General features: G+C 34.0%; 1 protein-coding gene across 1 annotated transcript in view; it reads right to left on the reverse strand.

Annotated features, from left to right (window-relative positions):
* Positions 1–21,281, reverse strand: part of DACH1 (dachshund family transcription factor 1) — a 411,546-nt gene that overhangs the window by 317,457 nt on the left and 72,808 nt on the right. The gene's annotated exons all lie outside the window — the stretch shown is intronic.

Consider the following 21,281-nt stretch of genomic DNA (forward strand, 5'->3'; position numbering starts at 1 on the left):
GGATGCGGAGGGCAGACTGTACCAGCATTTAGGACATTAAAAAAATGCAGGATTTAAGTAAGAATATCATTACCACTATAAATAATATCAATACTTAGTTGCCTTTATGTGTGCACTTAATTTTTAACTAATTTTACTCTCACCACAATAGTCAATGCCTTTATTATATTATGTTATATTAATTATAAAGACCAAAAAACTATCACATACCCACACATCCCACTCAAAAGAATTACAATACACTTAATTGTATAAAACTGTAAACATAACTTAAATAAAATGTTCGATAGAAGCATAAAAAAGAAAATATTAACAAGCCCCCAAAAGTTTCAAACTAAATATAAGAGTGAAGGCAGTGATGAAGTCTGAAAATGTTGTTTTCCTTGGGATGTGGTTCACCAGGGTATCAGTTTGATCCGTTTCTCTCCAGGTATCTAATAATTGCCTGATCTAGTGCTGTGCATATAATAGGTGTTCAATAAATATATGCTTAACACATGAAAGCTCTCTTCTTTTTAGGGTTTAAAGATATGCCAATGACGTAAATATCTGACTATTCCATCTCCACTAGAATTCTCAGTAGACTGATTTCTTAGGCATCTTGACAACCGTTTACATCATGAAATATATTGGTTTTTCTTTTTTAATTTTTGCAACAACACTGTAATTGATTGTCTTTCTACATCTTTTACCATGCCTCCTTTTTACATTGAATCCTCTCCTGCTTTTCCTTAAAAGTAAATACTACTCAGAGTTTCATTCTTAGGTCTTCCCTCTCTCTCTAAAACATCATATCCAGGAGTTTCCATTTATTCCAAATTCCAAATTTCAAGTGAGGTAATAAGTGGTCCCCCATTGATATCAACACATTCAACTAACTCTGGATACCACCCCTTGGCTATTCCATAGTTGTCACAAATATAACATCTCCATGAATTTGTCGTCTTTTCCCAATTCTGTTCCTCCTTTTGTATTCCCTTCCTGCTGCACCATCCATCAAGTCCTACAAACCAGGCATTTATAAGACATTAACTTTTGACTTCACCTGTTCCTTCCATCCTGTCCCACCAACAAGCATCTAATCTGTGACTGAATTCCACTATTTCTACCCCTTAAGGAACTGTCACATCCATTTCCATTCCTGTAGTCACTGCCTCACTAAAGACCGTATTTATTTTCTACATGGTTTGTTTAAAAAAGTCTCCTAACTAGCCTTCTTGCCTCCATTTGTACTACACTTTCCAATTTGTTCGCTACTTGGCTGCTAGGGTTTTACTTATACCACGCAAATTTAGCTGTGTAATAGCGCTGTCTTAAAAATCTTCCTCATGAGTAATATTTCCTCATACTTTGAGGATATAATCCAAACTCAGTAAATGAGAGCCTCTATCATCTCTCCCCTATCACTCCAGCCCATCTTTAAACAGTAATAATAATATTTGTCATCGTACGTGCCTGGCACTGTTGAAATGCTGTCATATGCTATCTTATTTACTCTTCCTATCAACCCTAGGAAGTGGGTTTTAAGACCCCTGCTTTTATAAGTAATGTTCCCAGGGATAACTAACTTACCTAAAATCACAGGATTAGAGAGTGACAGGGTCAGGGTCTAAAACAGGCTCCGACTAACTCTCAAGTCCCTGTTCATAACCACTATCCTACTCTCTCCTCCAAATTCCCTTCTCACCCCTCCCCACCCCCTCTCTTCTCTACTCTTTCTCTTTCTGCTCTCAGCTCTAGTCTAGCAACTTTCAAACCTGGAAGCACATTAAGATCTATAATCACCTGGGAAGGCTTTAAAAGCTCCAATGGCCTGGCTTCACTCACCCCTTGAGATTCCTATGTAGTTGGTGTGGGGTGGCGTCTAGGCCTCAGTATTTTTAAAAGCAGCCCAGGATTTTCTAAGGTGCAGCCCAGGATTTTCTAAGGTGCAGCCAGGTTTGAGACCTACTGCCTATCAAAACTAAATTGTATATAGTTGCGCCAAACATCATGTAACCTCTATTATCTCTGATCGCAGTGTCTGTAATTTTTTCTCCCCATGTAATTGCCTATACTGGATGCCAAGCTCCCTGCAGGTGGAAATCATGAACCACCTAAATTTATGACTGACATGTGACTGGCAGGCAGTAGGCCCGCAAAAGTAACTTGTAACATAAAGACATGACTTGTTAATTGCTCTTACAAACATTGTTTGTAAGAATTATTAATTAAAGTACTGAAAGGTAATATTTTGAAGTTCCTTAAATTTCTCAGAACCTAGAAAAGAATAAAAGTCCTGAAACGAACAATTTCAATACATGAAATTATTTATGCATAAAAAGTCTGTTTCCTCCTAAGAAAGGGAAAGAAAGCTCTCACTTATATAAGAGCCAAAAAGTTGGTTTTCAAAGTTTTGTAGTGATTAGCATAGGCTAGATTGATCAAGTAAGGTAATAAAAGTCAACAGAGAGATCTTATTTTCTAGATAAGTTCCTCCCTTCAGATAAAGCAGACCTTAAACATCACACCTTTATACTATTTTCCCCCAGTGACACTACGTTTTCCTAATGATTAGTTATTTAATCACTGCAAAATTAAAATATCATGCTACTTGGCAATATCATACTACTTATAACTGTTTATCAGTAAACCAATTTAATATTGTTACTGATACAATCATTTAAGTTTCTACTACTGTTTAAGTTATTCATATAATTTTAAGAAAAAAGAAATTTTAGACGCTGCTTTCCATAAGGTTTTATTAAAACTTTAGTAAGAATCTAAAAATTCTGTGTCTCTGCTATTATGTGAAAAACAAATCTAAGTTATAGTATTTCAAGGAGTGATTCCGTGGGGGGATAAAATACAAAAGAATATAAAGAGAATCTGAATGCCCACATAATAAAAATTAATCATGGTGAATTGCTTTGGGGAGAATCATACACTTGACCCACACTGAAGACTGAAATATTAATCCATTTCTATGACAGAGATCAAGCTTCATAGTCGCTTTTTATCCTCCTCATAATAGAAGCAACAGTTGTAAACCATAATGTTATAGTTCAAACAATGCCCCCCTAAGACTTCAAATTTATTATAGCATTCATCTCCAAGACAAAAGACCTGGTGTAGGAAAAAAGCTCTTTTTAGCAAAAAGCATGGTTGTTATTTATGGCTCAGATGCAAAGAATGAGTTTGGGGAATTTATCAGAGATGAAGGTATGAAATGTTTTAGCTTGTTCTTCTCTCTCTAATCCATAAACCATTTTCTCAGCCACCCAAGTGAATTCTAATGGAACAGGAATGATGAAATAATATTTTCCTAGCCCTTTAACACTTTTTCTTCTGTGTAAGTTTCAATGAGATGAGAAGAATGTGATTTCTTAAAATTAAGGATATTTTAAGCAGCAAATAAGCAATATTCTCCAAGAACATATAATTTAGTCTCTTAAGCAAAATTTAGCCTTTTCAGTGATAGTTTGTTTCCTATGTGTTTAAGTCTTGAAATTCCTGTCATTACTATTGGTGTTATTATGGGCTATCATATAATTAGAATTTCAGAATAAGTATATTTTCATTAAAATTATTTCAATAATGTAACCCTCAGCATTCCCTCCTAATGATGCTAACGGGTCAATCATGATACTATATTTCTTTTATTTCAATGTTCTTAATCATTAGATATATTTACAGCATCACCCTCCTTGAAATAAAACATGCCATAATCAAAACAAAGATGTCTTATAGATCACCTATTGTCCACCTTCTCTTTGTGGAATGAGTATAAGGCCCCAAAAGGGATGTCATTTCTCTAATGACCAGGCCAGCGAGAAGCTCCATGCAGGTAAGAAGGAGTGGAATATGCCAAGATGTAATGAAAATTCACTCTTCATACTTAAATATTGCTTTTCTTAAGGTGAAAACACATTCAATAAATGCGATTGAAAAAAATAGAAAATGTATAGTACTTGCCCTCAAGAAAGTAAAATATTTACAGTTTACACAGTTTTAAAGTCCTATAAAGAACAGTTCCATGATCCTGAGCACAATGAGTGAGCTATACAGACGCCATTTGTTTTTTTTTCTTTCCTAATTCCAAAAAGACAAGTAATTTTAGAACAAAATAAGGCAGCTGGAATAAAATATGGAATACTCTTTAAGCAGAAAACCTTTCCTGGCATTGTTTGATAGATGTTATACTACTTCTATTGTTTGCCAAATTCCATTTAAATTGTTGAAACAGCTCAAGGAAAATGTGGACTCTATCTGGACAGTTTTTTAACATCATAATTAGTGGAACTAAGAACAAGCCACCACTGAGTTACTTGTCACCACGTATTTCAATTGCACACTTGCTGACTGTTGGTGCTTTTTGTCTTAGTTTTGATACTATGATTCCTTTGCCTCAATTTTCATTTGCATTAGACTACTTTAGCTTGACATAGAAATAAAAGTTCATTAGTTTCTATGGTGACCTGTGCATTAAACATCGCTGTTCTCTAAGATTTGTAAATACATTCCAACTTAGTATTCAGAATGCAACATGTATAAGCATTCAGTACAAAGAGTGTGCATTTGTTTGCAGTTAAGATAGAATAGGGACTTGAGCTAGATGACATAATTCATTGGAGTATACAGTGTCAGTGGAAGATGTCCTAAATTTGACATCTATGTGCTATATATACTCATCATATTTAAAGCCACATGTCTTTCTAAAATTTTTTCTAACTGCTTTAAGATTTTTTTTTTTTTTTTTAAAGCACTTTTCTTTTTTATAGCTACTTTTTATTTATTTATTTTTGTTTTATTTTTGGCTGTGTTGGGTCTTCGGTTCATGCGAGGGCTTTCTCTAGTTGAGGCAAGTGGGGGCCACTCTTCATCGCGGTGCGCGGGCCTTTCACTATCGCGGCCCCTCCCGTTGCGGGGCACAGGCTCCAGATGCGCAGGCTCAGTAATTGTGGCTCACGGGCCCAGCTGCTCCGCGGCATGTGGGATCTTCCCAGACCAGGGCTCGAACCCGTGTCCCCTGCATTGGCAGGCAGATTCTCAACCACTGCGCCACCAGGGAAGCCCTGCTTTAAGATTTGATACAAACATTCCACGCAGAATATCTTAATCTTCTAGGCTCATTTTAGGTGCAAAGTGCTAAAAATGGGCCCTTCCCATTTTGCCTATAGTTGGTACTTTTTTTAAAATAGTAATTCTCAAACTTGTGTGTGCAGTAGAAACACCTGTGGAACTTCTTTAAAAATATGAATTTCTCAGTTCCACCTCCAGAGTGTGAAATTCAGTGTATCTAGGATGAGCCCAATGAATCTACACTCTCATCAACCACCCTTGTTGATTGTGATGTTTACTTTGTTAGGGTCATTTTTCTGAAAAACAGAATGTAACCTGGACGTTCTGTTACCAAATGTAGTAAATGAGACAAATTATCAGGTTATCAGAATAGCCTGATTTTAGTACTCTTGTGAAAAATTATTCTTTATATCAAAGGTATAAAACTCACACTTCTCACAGTACTACTCTAATTTTAACTTTTTTGGAGCAATAAATGATAATCTTCAGAAAGAAATCTTCCAGGAAGACCAAATGTATCAGTTATTGATTGAAATTAATAAAATGCAACATGATCCTATGCATAAAGCCCTTTCACAAAAAGCAGATGATTTACATGAAAAAAGAGGCTAAATTTTACTATCCACTCTTTTCTACAGACAATATTCTTTCTCCATCATGGGAAAGGCAAGCTATAATACATTATGCTTTGGGATTCTAATCAGAAACCTATAAACAATGTATAACTTACAAATGCCCTTCAGTGCATTAGAATACTTTTAGTACAGCTTTAAAATTTTAAATCATTTCTGCCATTCACTCCAGATTATTTATCTTCAATTTCTCCATATTTTAAATGTCACTGTGTCATATTAAGTAATAAAAAGTTTAAAAGATTATAACCTGAACTTGGCAGATATTCACTTCATTACTAGGCCTGAAATCCTTGCCTTTTTCCATTTTCACTGTCAAAGAGAGTCTTCCTTCTGGCTTTTGTTGTTTCATTCTTGAATGTAATGAAATCTTCACATTCATTGAACAACCTAAAGTATCATAATGTTGTTTTAAGCCAATTCTAATAGCAAGTCAATGGCATTTAAATCATTTGGTTCTTAACCAGACTTTTTTGTCACTTACTTTAAAAACTATTTTCTGCTAGTCTAAATTGTCCCTTAATTCCATCAATTATGACATTTATAAGTCCCATAATCCAGTAACATTTCATTTTCTCCAATCTGAAGCTCAAGAAGGAAAGAAGATTGATTTTTATATGTGCTCTAGGTACAAATTATAACTAAGTTATATAATAAGCTTTATTATAAGAAAATGAGCTATACCAAAATATGCTTGGTTGGCAAATATAATTTCTTTTCTCAAAATGCCCCTCTAAAATAAGTGTTGTTTTCATTAACTGTTCCCCCCTTGTAATGGCAATATGAATCTATGTTAACTAAAGCTAATAAAATCCATGTAAATATTAGCAATTCAGGACTGAGAATTTTATGGAAATAAAACTATGGGCAGAATAACCAGGTGCCTCTGTCCAATATAATACAGATCTTTCCTTGACTACACGTTTTTGCTGTAACACTACTCTCATTAGATTGGAATTTGTGTTAACTTCCCTGTACCAGGACTTACTAATAGGATTGCTAGCAATTATTATACTGAAATGAAATCAGCACAAACTATTAGATCTGTTTAAACAAGTTAAAAATAAACCTTGATTAAATGTTCTTTTATAAGAAGCTGCTCATTAGGGCTACATGGCCTTCAGAAAAATGGTGTTTCATTAACATCAAAGGATGTATTGCGTTTAAACTCCCTAGCCTAAAAAGTTACATACAAAGTAAAGTTTTAAAAATATTTTAGATAATGAAATTTTAGAAAAGATCTTACTTGTGGTTCTTGGTTTAGTCAGTTGAAAGAAATATACTCTTAAGGTTGAGGAGTATTAATAATGAGATGACAAAGAATATCATCACCAAAACCAAAAAAAAAAAAAAATCAAAAAACATTTCCAGAAAGATCGAATGATAAATTTCTTCTAAGTTGAGATACACCCTGCCATGAAATGGTTGAATGAAAAGGTCCTTTGAGTTTTTAAGTGCAAATAAGAATCCACTTTTGCAATAAATCAGTAACTTTTGAACCACAATAGTACTTACAGAACTCTAGAAAGTAGAAGTGTACCATTCTAGAAAAGTCAAAATAACTTTTCCCCTTATAACAATGAATCAGTAAACTACTATTACCTGAGCTGGTGGAAATTATTATGTTTATGATAGATAACCTAAAACAATTAGGATATAGTGTTGGTAAATGTTAAGTATATAGCCTGCAAACTTATAGAAAGGATTTGGGTGAATTTTTTGTAATTTTCCATCTTCCTATCTCCACACCATTAACTGCACACATGCAAGAGTACACGCACACACACACACACACACACACACACACTCACACACACATGTTTTATCCCACTAGGATAAGGTTAATATTAGTTGCATAAAGATAAATGTTAGTTGAATAAAGGTGGACATTATGGCTGAGGGTGAGTAAAGGATGAAAAAAGTCTATGCCAGAATTAGACAACCAATTAGATTATCAAAAAAGTCGAAATTCGCAAAAATAGACTAAAGTTAACAAAATTGGTCCATTTAAAGATTACAATTTACTAGAGTGTTCAAGCGTTTTTAAAAAAAGGATTTCATTTTTCTGAACAGTACATGTATTATCCCGAACAAGCCATGCCATAATTACTCCTGTAATTTAATCTCTTCATATAGACTGATATCCTCTACAGTGTACTTGCCCCTTGCCTACACAGTAATATGAATATGTTCTGGTTTTTTAAAGGAACAAACTTTCTACTTTAAGTAATTAGTATTCCTTAATTAAACGTACTAAGGCACAGACAATGAATTCTTTATAAATCTGTGAGCATGCCTAAAAGCAACAAAACCACACTTTTGTTAAAGCATTTGTGTGTATTTTGCACAATTTTTAAAAGTTTAACCTCTGTAGATCAATGTGCTTCCTTAAAAGACTTTAATAAATTAAAGTGCAGAGAGCTTTTTTTCACCAGGCAGAAAAAGCTGATGAGACAGGTTTAGTTTAATCTCAGGCAATAGAAGTCATTAACCATTCTCCCAGGGATTAAAATATAGCTTGCCCTTTTCTTCTCTCACTTATCATTAGCATCACTTTAATCTCCTAGCGTTTCACACTGCTATTTTAATCATTACTTACTGCCTTTTGACAAGTGCAGAACATGCTTTTTCTCATTGAGGCAATATCCTGGTTTTAGCTGACAAATGTAGGACATAATGTAAAAATATCAAAGTGACATCTCTTAAACACACCTTCATCATAAAAATCTCTAAAGTTACAATATTCCTTTGTCTAGCATTCCAGGAAAATTATCATTTGAAAGGTTTATGTCTTAAACAAAGAAAAAAGTTTCCTCTAAATACAACAAAAACTAGTTTGGAAAAAATATTAAACTGAGTCAATTAGATCCCCCAAATGGTCACATAAATGTTATTCTTTCACTCTAAAATAGTCAGGAGATTTTAAGTATTTACAAAAACAGTCTTTTGTTTCAATATAACTTTAGCAACATAATATACAATATTGAAATGGCTACTCTATTACCATTTGCTTTACAATCACATTATGTAATACGTAGAACCTAGGTTGAACCAAAACAAAATGCTACAATAATTATGCCTAAATCTACTATTTTGTAATACCCACCACATGTCTGCTCAGCCCAAAATAGTAAGCAATTCATAAGAGAAAATTTAGGTGGAAATAACAATAATTATAACTATATTAGTATGCAACATTTGAAAATCTATTTAAAGTGTTACAACTGAACTTTTTGCTGCATTTTCTAAATTGTTATTTTAGATAAAAGAAAAAACCACATGATGCTTGTTAATGTTCTTTTATCTAAGGACCTTTAGTTTAATTTACAGAATCACATAATTTAATCTGCCTAAACCGGAAGTAGATAAGAAATTTGGAACAAGTCTCTTGGGATTCAGGAATTTTAAGTTTTATACTGTCTGTAGATAAAAATATTATAAATATGAGAATATATTCTAGCATCTATATAACATCCTATTTTAACTCAAAAGTAAACCAATGAAAGATTTGGTAATTATAAAATCCACCTTTTAAGACCAAAGCACCAATTTTTTGGTAACGATCACTCACACTTGGCCCCAAGCCCTTTAATCTAGTCCATCTGTAATGATCTCATAGTACTTTCAACCATTATTTAACTGTTAGAAGAAAAAATATGTTGCACTATATGTTTCGACAATAAAATCCCCTCTTAAGCTTCACAAAGCAGAACAATTCATTATTTGATCTCTTTCCAGGTTCAAAGTCTGTCTTATTACAGTACTTCAAAGAAATATGTAATCAAAGACAAACAGCTGTGAAAACAATCTTTTATTACTTTATTATCATTGAGGATATATCTTTGGAGTAAACCAATGGAAATGGCATACAAATAATCTCCATTAAAGTTGTTGTTTTGCATTTGTTCACAAACTATGCACATTTGTCTTTAAGGCTTTAATTCTACTTCCTATAAATAGAGTAATGGCACAGTCCAGTCACTCTATTGTCTGTCCAAAAAAAAGAAAAAAAAAAGACCACAAAAGAACAATGACAACAACACAACAACAAAGAGTGATGGGAGGTGGTGGTGGTGGGATGAACTGGGAGATTGGGATTGACATATATACACTAATGTGTATAAAATAGATAACTAATAAGAACCTGCTGTATAGCACAGGGAACTCTACTTCACTTCCCTGTATAGTAGACTAACACGACACTGTAAAACAACTATACCCCAATAAAAAAATAAAAAATTAAAAAATGTAGAGTTGAGGTTTTTTTTAAAAAAATTTTAAAAATAAAATAAAATAACCACTTAGAGTTAAGCCTGTGAAAAGTTAGTAGCCTTCACCCCAATCACCTTGTAAGTACTAGGTGCTTGCTACCCTGCTCTATCTCCTGCTGGCTTGTGACTTGGGGTGGGGGGCTGCCCTTCCCCTGGCTCACTGTGTCCCCTTGCTTCTGGAATCTGTAAGTAATAAATCATTTTAAATTAATTTTTGTTGGAGTATAGCTGCTTTACAATGTTGTGTTAGTTTCTGCTGTACAGCAAAGTGAATCAGTTATACGTATACATAGATCCCCTCCTTTTTAGATTTCCTTTCCATTTAGGTCACCACAGAGCACTGAGTAGAGTTCCCTGTGCTATACAGTAGGTTCTCATTAGTTATCTATTTTTGTAAGTAATAAATCTTATGACTCTAAAAAACAAAACAAAGCAAGCTGCTCTAATGTCAAACAAATGTTTTTAATAAACACATTTTCAAAATGATATTTGGTGGTGTGACTCTCTGGGTTAACAGTACCCTGAAGTAAAATCATATTTTCAGATGTTCGTGCTAATCAGTGAGAATTGCAGTACTGGTCGACTACAAATTGGTATACAAATTAGATAACTAGAATTTACACCGTAAACGTACCACGTATAGTCTACTATGAAAAAAGTCAGAAAATCAAGCAATTACCTTCTAAGATGGTAAAAATTAATTCCATATTTTGCACACTACACAATAATCTGGTCCTGTCTCTACTTCATAGAATGGAGGCTTTCTATCATCAATATGCAAATAGACTTGAAAATATAACATAAAGTGTTCTTTGGATGGAAATGACTCCCTTTATCTGCAGGCTGTAAGGCACTCTGCAGGTGTCAGAGTGGAAGTAATGATGTTCTTCTTTCCCCCTACAATTAAAAAAAAATTTTTTTTTATGTGGGAAGTAGAAGGAACAAACATCTCTTGACTGCATATTATATGACAGAAACCTTGTACATTATTTCATTTAGTTCTGACACCATATCTCTGAGGAAGTCATTACTATCCACAGTTTACAGATGTAGAAAGTTAAGCTAAAAAGCTGAATAACTTTTGACCTGTTCCTGGGTTAATCTAACTCCACGTCAATGTGCTCTTGCATTAGACTTGATGAGGTCCATTCTAGAACAAACTTTCCAGGTATGTGTCCTCAAATACTCTTGAAAGACACTATACTCTAACAAATCCAACTTTTCTTCAGAAAACTGTAAGGCATGATTCCACAGCCAGGGACAAAATGGGTCACTATAACTTTCTACAAAACTAAACTGGTGATTCATCAACACAGACCACAATTAGGAGGACCACTGTGTCTAGGTCTCTACAAATACATTGCCAGACCAAGAGCAGTATGGAATCTGCACCATTACTCTCACCAAAAGATGTGGCTGAAAGATGGTGTAAATGTGGTACAACAAACTGACAAACGTCAGAAAATGGACAGACAACAATAATTATCATGGGACTATGGCCATACAGACAAACTAAGTAATTAAGCTTGTGACATGAATTTTGAAAAGATAATGGTATGTCCACTTCACTGTTTGCTGTCTCAGTATAATCAAGAGAAGTTTTAAGATCTTTGTATTTATTTGAGTCTCTCTATATATAAATATAGCTAGGTAGCTAGCTAGCTAGATGGATGGATAGATACGGATAGATAGATATGAACATACACTCACACATACAAAGACATACATACATTAGCTATCCTATAGGAAGTTGTTTCCTATTTATATGCAACATGGCCTTAGTTGTAAAATGTAAAGTCTGAAGTGAATATAGTTGTGACAGACTTCCCTTTGCGGTGTTAAGGTTATCTGAAGGCCACTATAAAAAGGAAAGGAAAAAAAAAAAATGAAGCAACGATAGGTAGTATATAGAAAGAATTTCATTAAATTTTTTTCATTGCAGGTAAACATAACTAAAAACTCTTAAACCATAATAGCTTAAACATTGTATTCTCTCTTTTAAATAACAGTATAAAAATACAAAATTCCTAGAGACTCTTTGGCCAGCCAAGTGTAAGGATAATGAAGGAAGCAGAATTGCTTATTTGAAACACTGACCCTTCAACTCATAGTACAGCTCGGTTCAGTTTTACCGGTTACTAAATAAACAGTATCAGAATTGGAAATGCATTTAATGCATGACTCAATTTCCATAAAAGTTAATTTCCTGACTTTTCAGTTTGATTGCATCAGAAGTTATTCAGTAAAGGAGGGCAAAACAAAGCCAGTCACTCTAGCTTCGGAATAATTAAGCAGTAATTTGATCAAACATTTCCTTCCTTCCTGTGTATTTCTCAAAGTCACTATTACACTACAAATTTTAGCAGAAACATTTTTAATGGGCACAATCTATAAGGGAAATAGTGCACAGTAAAATGTTTCACAATCAGGGTTGGCAGCACCATCGTGAGACCACATTTTACTGCTATTTTTAGGATGTATTCCAGATAAACCTTTGATTTTCAGGCTTTTGAATGGTCAGATTACAGGAGTGAGAGTCAACAGGACCAATTTTCACATAGCCCAATATAGAATTAAGTTTACATATTTATTTAATTATAACACTTAAGAAAAATTAAATAATGCAGTATTATAACTTTAGATGTTATTTTAACGCAATATTTTGTTAATATATTGATTTATAAAATTTTGATTGTGTAATGCTATTCCAGTGTGTAATGTTATTCCAGCGTTTTTAGTCTGGATGATGCTATTATAAGTGATAAAGAAAGGGGGACTCTCAATCTTTGATTTCCTGGAGTCCTGGATCAGTTGCCTTTGGTAAAAATGTATCATTCATAAAATTATGTGAAACTGTCTTTACTGCTGCCTTCTAACTTTTTGGGGAGCACCTTCTTACATACCATTCCATTTCATTACTGAACAAAAATAAAAAGTATGTTTGAATCCTACTTGCCCACATTGGAAATTGCTATTTCTTCTACCCCCCCACCCCCCCAAATAAACCCTGCTGTCGCTTTTACTTTGTAACTCACTGGTAATTTTTTTTTTTTTTTTTAGTCTTCATTGTTCACCTCCACTAAATGACTTCTCATCTGACCTGATGTGTACAACTTGTTCTTCCTTCCTTATTCTCCACTCCCACCCTGTCTCAGAAATCTCAGAAGCCTTTTGGCCTAGGATGCAAACATCTGATAAGCATCCTCAAAGCTCTACAGACCTACGCAGTCTTTTTCTTTCTTAATGATCAACTAAAATTTTACTGTTTATTCTCTCAGCATCCCATAATTCCTATTAGCAAATGCATTTCACTGTCCTGCTTCCGCGATTTACAGCAATCACCCCCTTGTTATTTTCAGGTGCATTTCTTCAAATGGAGTAAAGGGGAGCTCAGAGAGCATCTCCACCTTCTTCTGGGAGACAGAGCTGCATCGTGACATTCAGGGCTTGCAGGCTTGTCTCCACCAATCTGGTCTGTAACTTGAACAATGAGTCTCAGTCTCGTCATTAGTGAAATGGGACTAACGTTACCTATAATACATCATAGCGTTATTAGGAAGATTAAATGGACAAAATTTTCAAACTTTTCATGGTGCGTTGTAGTTATTGACCAAACTTGGTATCATTTCCCCTGTTCTAGGAAAATCATGTGTGAATAAGGAAGGAACTGTGCTCAATTATAATACTCTAGATTTTTAACAAGCTGCGTGAATCTATATGTAATTATATAACAGAATGACGACATCTATACCTGTCCACTATTTAAAAAATAAAAATTAATCCAAACTTGCAGATTAGGGCTATATTTTTCCCTAAGTTCTTTTTATTTTACTAGACAAACTATAAAAGGCTCACTGACCTCTGCCAGTCATTTAAAATTTTAAATGTTTGTGTATAATATTCCCATTATTCTCAACATTGGCTTAGTGTATATGCAAATTATTAGTGAGTTATAAAATAAAACATTTATAATTGAACTGGACCTTATAAATCAACTAGGTAATCCTCTCAGTTTCCAACTGAGGACGCTTCATCCCAATACACTGTGCCACCTTAATAGCACTGGAAGCCAGATTTTTGACAATTAATCCACTTTTTTCTAATTTTTGATACTTTGATTTTTATACAACTCAAATGAAATTATATTTTAAAGATATATACTTTACTCATCTTCACCTTCGACCACAGAGCAAATGTTAAAAGAATGAACTGAGTGATTTACGTTTTCAAATTTCCCCTCAGTGATCAATGGGAACACTCAGTAGTTCTTTAATTAATATTCTGTGGATTATAGCTCTATAAGGTTGACCAAATGCCTCCAATTTTAAGAAAATTTTAAGTTTAGAAATTTAGTAAAAGCTCTAGCTTTCAAAAGACATAATTTGTTTTCTTTATAATAAAGTCTATTTGTATCTGACAAAAATTTCTTTTTGTAATAAATTAATGTAAACTACAACTTCTCCTCTACTGATTTATATAGATATCATCTCTCTTAAGATACAAAGAACCTCCCAGAACTGCATGTATTTATCAAGTCCACTTAAAGAATGTTTCCAAAAAACATAACTTGGAATAAATTTCCCGCGTTATTCTCCATAAGCTTGTTATCCTAGGAGGAACACTGGTCTAACATGCCATTCATTTATCATATGATTACTAAAGGAAGGTGGATAGGTGAAAGTTGGAGTTTTGTGTGGTATTTAATTTTAGCACTTCAAATGAACAGATTTAGAAAAGGAAGTTGTTCCTATCTTTCAGCAAAATTTTGATGCCATTTTACAAAATTTAGCTTTGATGCCTTTTCTTTTGTCACATCTAACAAACTTTCTTAAACTACAGGTGCACTGAAAATACAAGTCTTTAACATATAAACAATGAGCTAAATACTTAAATATATAAAACAAGCAAGAATAAAAGTTTAGAGAATTAGATTTTGAATTTTATAAGAAAACTTGACTTCACCCACTCATAGATATTTGAAAAAGAACAGCTATATGTCAACAACTAACATTTTAACATCATAATTATATTTTAACAACTCATATTTTAATAGCATAATTTAGACAATAGGATGCAGAAAATGGTAAGGCATACTTTGGTTAAGGCACTTCTTTGGGCCTCTTTGTCTGTAATGAATTAATCCTTGCAGAGTGCTGTGCATACAACTCAGACCATATTAGAAGCTCAATTGATGAAAATAACAAAACAAGACAAAACCAGTTCTATTTCACGGAGCCATAGAGTTACTTGTTTTCCCTCTACTTTTCCTCCTTTCCCCTCTACTCCCAGATAGCTCTACTGAAGTCTTCAAAACGCAGCAAAATCTTCTCCTGTCTCCCTCCTTCCCATCTCTGGCCACCTCTTCTCAACTGCAACCACCCATTTTTGTGTTTCCTGTTAGGCAAATCTTATATCATTGGTAACATTTATATCAAATACTGCCTTGTATTAAAGTTATTAGTATACTTATGAATCTTCCATAAGAATCGCTGAGTCAAGAACTGTCTTACACGTCTATGTACATCCCTTTTCCCCCATAGTTCACAACGTGATAGGCACCAAACCCATGTGTGTTCATTGAACTGACTTTCTCAGTTTCCCTCTCATATCTAACAATCTTAGGAAGAGTGAGATATTTATTTATGATAGTTATTAGTGCATGTTTGAAATTTAGATAGTGTAAAATATATGTATTATCAGGCTGTGCTATTGTAGGGGGCGGGGATGAATTTGTTAACCAAAATCAAAATTATTTTATCTAATTCCTTCCAAGTAAGAGGACTACTTTTACCAACATTTAAAAGAACAAAACACAACTTCTTCAAAATCCCCCAAGCCTATTACAAGACGAATCAATAACAAGAGACTGGTTGACAAGTAAAGGACAGGATCAAAGATAACAAAGGTGTTGCTTCATATCTGGTCAGTCAGTGGCTATACATACAAACACACACACATGCACTTGCACACAGAAAGGAGGTAGGATATTATCACCAGAAAGATTAGAACATGTAAGAGATTCTTGGATCTAACACTCAAAGGTAAAGATGTCTAAATTCGATCCTTCGCGATGCCTTCATGAAAAACTAAAAGGCAACAACACCAACAGAAACTAATGCAAACTAGCTAATCACTATCAATTTGCATTCTCATTCTCAGCCTAAAGTTTCAAATTAAGTTTTAGAAATGGGATTTTAAATTTTCCTACAGACAAGAAACAGTTGAAACTTAGTTGGTATTATATAAAAACAAGATCAAGACCTCTACTTGTATTTTCCTATCAGAGGATAGACAGAGATCCCCAAATGCAAGATAAAAGAATTTAAACAATCATTATAGAAGGATTGAATTAATTTAATATCTACTGGAGCTGTTCTGGCTCAGATATTGTTCCAGGTAACCAGAATACAGACGTGACAACAGACAGTACCTGCCCTCTGGTGCACAACATTTAATAGAAAGGGCACAGGAGAATAAATGGTTAGGACAGATTATAAGAGGAGCAAATGAAATTTAAATACCTTTCTATGCTATACTTAATTCTTGCTCAGAGTAACTGGGCAGGAAAAGTTTCACAGAGAAACTGTCCCTGGAGCCGGCATTTGAACAATGAATGGCAGAAAATATCAAGGAAAGACACCAAATGTAATTTAGGTTATATTTAAGGATGATTTGTTTTCCTTTTGAGAGGCATAACAATGGAAACAAGATAATATTAACCCTACTGTCTTTACTGACTAACATAAGGTTGGCTCTTACCCTGGAAGATGGAGGAGAGATTCCCCAAGGTAAAGTAACAGAACCCAAAGTTAAAATAAGTATTAGCACAAAAGTAAGAATGTAAGGACAACAAAAGAGTAAATTTAATTTTTTTTGAAGGTGACATATACCTGAGCATAATATTTGGATTTGTAATGGTGATATCAAGTATATGAATAAATAAATAAATAATACATGCAAAAAGTATATTTTCACTGATTTCCAATCTCTAATGTTTAAGATGTTTTTTAACTACTAGAACTTCAATTTGTAGGCAAAACAGTGCCTGTTCCATATATATGCTCAAGAAACTGCTTCAATCAGTCAATGCCTAGAAAATGGGTAAATGGGTAAATGTAGTACTAAAATAAAAATGGAACAAATATGGTGCTCATGTAAGAAAGAGAAAATAGGAAATTTTAAGGCCAGAGAGTTGTCGGGAATTTATTTTAGTTCTAAATTGGTACACAAAATGGTCTATTTTCCCTTATGTTTATGAGATTTACACTCACTCTAAGAAAACAGAGTATATTTGGGTTAACATACTGGGCTCTGTCACTTTCTACTTCTCTCAAACTATCTCCAATCTTCCAATCTTTTGAATTCAATCGCTGCAATTATACCAATTCTCTTAGACATCCACTGCCCTCTCCTACCCTTTCTCTACATATTTGAATTCATCTAGACATGCTCATTAGCCAAAGAAAGTTTTGTCATTATGAAGTACTAGAAACAGAGATAAATCCCCTGAAGATTTTCTGATCCATTTCTTGACCTATTTTAAAAAATAATCAGGTTCCCTAGCCTTCATATAAAGAATTTCTATCATAATAAAAGGGGCTGATAAACAGAATAGCCATTTGCTGAATTATCTAGATCTGTTCTAAGACTTCAGCAATATATGGATCCTAATTGACAACTTTCTTCCTTCTGAAATAAATAAGTAGAGTGATGGTAAATAGAAAAAGGAGGAACTTTAAGAAGTATTTACTAAAACATATAATGGGATTCAAGGGAAATAAAATATGCTAATAGAGTCCTTTGAACTCCCTAAAATACAATTCATTCCTTATTTTCAATTTTGACAGTCTAAAATATGAGTGTTTTGAAACACAAAATTAATAAGGGTCCAATTAGCTCTTGAATTCTCAAACTTAAACATATATACTCCTCAAAATTAAGAAATCCTGTTATATCTTTATTTGCCTCAATTGTATTTTATTTTTCACTAATTAGGAAGAACAAAATTAGGGAAGTATGCCTCTCTATGTTATCTGCTAGCTAATAATTCAATGAAAAAAAAAAAAAAAAAACCCTGTTAGGACCCAAATGTGATTGCTGTAAACATTTAAAAATCACCATCCTAAAGCCAACCCAAAAAAGTACCCAGTGTTCAGATACATATTATGCATTTAAAATAGTTTTTAGAGGGTTCCCTTTACATTACTAACCAGTTTAAAGATAATAAAGCAAGAATAGGCTTCCTGATGCTGTTTTTAATGACAATCATATCTGCCTTATAATGTTAATGTGTTCTTAAAGCCATGTGTACTCTTGTATCAAGGAGATGTTTTCACTTCATGTGTTGGATCACTGCTTTTCAATATAGCTGAAAAGACTGTTGACTGGGTTCAGCTCATTGCACAAAGCGTGAAAGGCCCAGTGATTACTAATGAGAGAGAATGGTCAGAGTTAAAATCCATAATCCCAACCTCTAGAAAGGTATCTTCACATTTTCCATTCAGCATCTTCCTTCTCTTCAAATACTCAAACTCCTAACATCTCTTTTCTCTTTTCCTCTCTAATGAACCAAAAAATCCTATACTATTTCCTACCATGAATTTTTCCATGGTGTCTACTCACCTATCCATCAAAAATGCCACTGCTATCTCTGGATTAAAATGGTCCCTCTCTCAACTCACTTGCAGACAAGTAACAGAGATCAGACAATTCAGGAAGTTCCATGAGGTGCAGGCACTGGTGAATAAAAGCTTGGAACAGAGCAAGTATGAGTATAAGGAGGCTACAAGAGAAGAAAAAACAAGAAGAAAAGGAACATAGCTTATGAATGGAAAAGTTAAGAAGGCAGCAGAGAGCCTAAGATACCAAGACTTAAGAGTAAACAATAGGAATAAAATAAAGCCTTGCAAAATAAAATATATGCTTGAGTAATCCATTTCAGTCAGAATAACAAGACATAGGCTTTAAAAAACACAATTAGTTTATGTATATATACATAAAGACATTTAAGCCTCAAACAATAAACAAGCATTGTTGTGAATGAAGATCAATAGAGCTTCCATATTTAAGATACACTGAAATTGAAAATGTTAAGTAGATTCTATTATTGCCTTGCATCCTATCAGGATGAAAAGTACAGAAAGTGGAAGCAGACGTGGCAGCTATAGCTTCAAAGCCAGTGAAGGCGAAGTATACTTTGTCAGATGGGAAGAAAATTAAAATATTCACTTCAGATGTACGAATTCAAGCACATCACTTGTATGCTCAGAATGTCAAAATAGAAAGTGAAAGGTTAATAAAACTAGATGTTTATAACTTAGCTGAAAATGGCATATATGTCAATAATTAACATTAACTCCAGAAATATCCTTCAGAATATATATTTTAATCATAGATAGATAGGTAGACTTAGAAAGACACCTAGAATGCCTAAGAAAGGGCACAAATTAATATTTTTTTGTTTACTGGTTATACTAAGTATAACCCCTTTGCTCTGAGGACTGAAGCTCTTCATGATATTTAGAATCTGATATTTTATAAACTGGGTTACATAAAACTTCCACAAGAATTTCAGGTGGAAAAACATTAAGCCTTTCTCTTGTTTCTTCCTTTCTGTTTATTGTGCATGGTAAATTGACAATACTTATTTAAACACTTTTTTTTTTTTTTAATCTGACCCTTTTCTTCCCGGACCAAGGAATTTTCTCCGTCATAGAGTAATAGAGCTTGAAAACTTCAGCATCAGCAGGGAAGGCAGGCACTCCTTAGCCAGCCACTGTGAGAGAGAGAAAATGCAATTAAGGCTCCCACCAGGGAGAGAGAACTAAACAAAACCTGCGTCTTCACACAAGAGCCTTTTCTTCCATGCGAACTACAAGGCCTCAAATCTTGTTGGTGAGATGCTAGCATTTAGGACAACACACTTTCAGATTTTCTCACAGCAGATCAAAGTAAATAATGCAAGGGCAGCAAACAAAAGGGAAAACTCCAGTGTGCTTACATTAAAAAGAGATTACAGGGGACTTACAAGTGATTGAAGGAATAGATGACATTTTTAAAAACATAAAACCCAGATCTTTAAGTACAGCTGGCAAATAAAGTCTAGTTGTGTTACTTCAGCGAGAGTGACAAACCACAAGGGACTTATCATCAGTGTGAAATTTACGAAAAGGTAATTTTATTTTAATATAGTATTTTCGACATCTAAAGTTATACCCATTCCTGTTCTTCCCTTCCCAGGTCTTAGGATTTTCAGCTGAGAGTCATGACAACTGATAAAGGGAGCCATTAAAGTTATGAGCCTTCTCAAATCAGGGCCACAGAATATGCAGAGCACTCTACGGGTTGGAGATGCGGCACCGCTCCACTTCCCTCTTTCTCCTGAGGACAGTAATCAGTCATGAAAGCAGCTCTCTTCCTTCAGAGCAAGGCAACAGCTGGAAACTCTTCTGCAATGTTAAATTTAGCACAAACCCTTTACCAGGCACTGAACTTAGTCTTGTGGGTCTGTTCTGCAGTCTTAAATGACTACTCCAGGGCCATAGTTTATCCTTTATTTTCGTGTAAAATTCTCATTGACTTTGGTGCAACTCTATAAAGGAAGCAAGGATCGAATATCATCCTTTAATGCCAAATTTACTACAGTTGAACAAAAAGAACGGAAATCTGGGAGGCCCGTGTCAATAAACAAAAGATAGATGTTTGGGAGGCTTAATAACTTAAAGGACCTTCAAATAGGACTTTTTTTGAACTATTTGTTTGAAATAAAAGTGAGACAGTGGTGTCTAGAATTTAGCAATACTTAAGCCAGTATTTATATAGTTTGCATAGTGTATATATTTAGTATATGGTACACATACACACATATATAATAGAGTATATTATACTATACACATATATAATAGATGTATATAAATGTATTATATGTTTGTGTGTATATATATATATATATACATATATATATAGTATTCATAGTATTTATAGTAACTGAGGTTGTAGTTGAGCAGCAGGTTGAATGTTAGTCCACTAAAGCTTTTCAAAGCAGTTCACTGATATAATAATGCCAGAATCAAAGAGGCAGTGAGGAGGAAAGATGCCAGGACTTAGAATCCATAGATGTGAGATCTGATCCAGTCTTTACCATTTTAACTTTTCTGGGAATCAATTTGATAGTCAATCTATAAAACAAGGAGATTGGATTAGAGTTGCTCTAAAATTCTTTCCAATTCATACTTTCTGTGGGTCTGCACAGACTGTGAGTCTACCTGAATCCTATAGCCATATAGCTGCTGTGCCACACCTGTGGCATCATGTGTGG

The sequence above is a fragment of the Balaenoptera musculus genome, chromosome 18 (genome assembly GCF_009873245.2).
Source record: "Balaenoptera musculus isolate JJ_BM4_2016_0621 chromosome 18, mBalMus1.pri.v3, whole genome shotgun sequence".
Lineage (NCBI taxonomy): Eukaryota > Metazoa > Chordata > Mammalia > Artiodactyla > Balaenopteridae > Balaenoptera > Balaenoptera musculus.